This window comes from Penaeus monodon, chromosome 25, assembly GCF_015228065.2.
Source record: "Penaeus monodon isolate SGIC_2016 chromosome 25, NSTDA_Pmon_1, whole genome shotgun sequence".
In the NCBI taxonomy this organism is placed as follows: domain Eukaryota; kingdom Metazoa; phylum Arthropoda; class Malacostraca; order Decapoda; family Penaeidae; genus Penaeus; species Penaeus monodon.
The window spans coordinates 3332093-3332653 of record NC_051410.1 but is presented as its reverse complement, the minus strand read 5'-3'; the positions used below and the strand labels follow the sequence as shown (position 1 = coordinate 3332653).

At 34.8% G+C, this 561-nt stretch overlaps 1 protein-coding gene and 1 long non-coding RNA gene across 2 annotated transcripts in view; both read left to right on the top strand.

Annotated features, from left to right (window-relative positions):
• The window catches only part of LOC119589491 (transmembrane protein 104-like), a 100597-nt gene that overhangs the window by 27817 nt on the left and 72219 nt on the right, over positions 1-561 (top strand). The window lies entirely within an intron of this gene.
• LOC119589494 overlaps positions 1-561 on the top strand; it is a 1649-nt gene that overhangs the window by 651 nt on the left and 437 nt on the right. Inside the window, exon 3 of the long non-coding RNA XR_005230190.1 lies at positions 343-436. This is a non-coding gene — a long non-coding RNA (uncharacterized LOC119589494). The remainder of the gene's footprint in view (positions 1-342; positions 437-561) is intronic.

The following is a 561-nucleotide window of genomic DNA, read 5'->3' as shown; positions in this document are numbered from 1 at the left end:
CACAGTTTATGAGCAGGGCTTCGCTATAAGAATATTTTGTGGAATTTATGTAATGAAGTGAGAAGATGAAATGTAGTGTTTTATATGAAGTATTGTCCACTCTGTCACTTTGAATATTTCTTTTCTTATTGTATAAGGAGTCAAATATTGGACCCACGCAACTACTTTGATAAAAATGCACAACTGCTGTGATAAGAGCACATTTGTCTTGATATGAAAATCTTATAGAGGGAGAAAAACGGGGGAATTGTTTCTTATATGGCGGTGCTATCTTTGTATTTATCTTTTTAAATGAATCTCGCTACTTTTTAGTCTTTTTACTATTGTTGATTTTCTTTGCAGTTTAGTTTTGTTGGGGTCATGGGTCCCTTTGTCTTCTTCAATCTCACAAAGACTAAGTATATGCAGATCTTGACTACCATCACAAGATGGCTCGGTAAGTGAGTTCACTGAAATTTTGATTTGCATAGGTTAGGATTAAGGAAATATTTCCTGTTTCTGAGTGTCTTTCTGAGTGAGAGAGTGAGGGGGAGTGTAAATAAGATAGTAAGAGAAACAGAT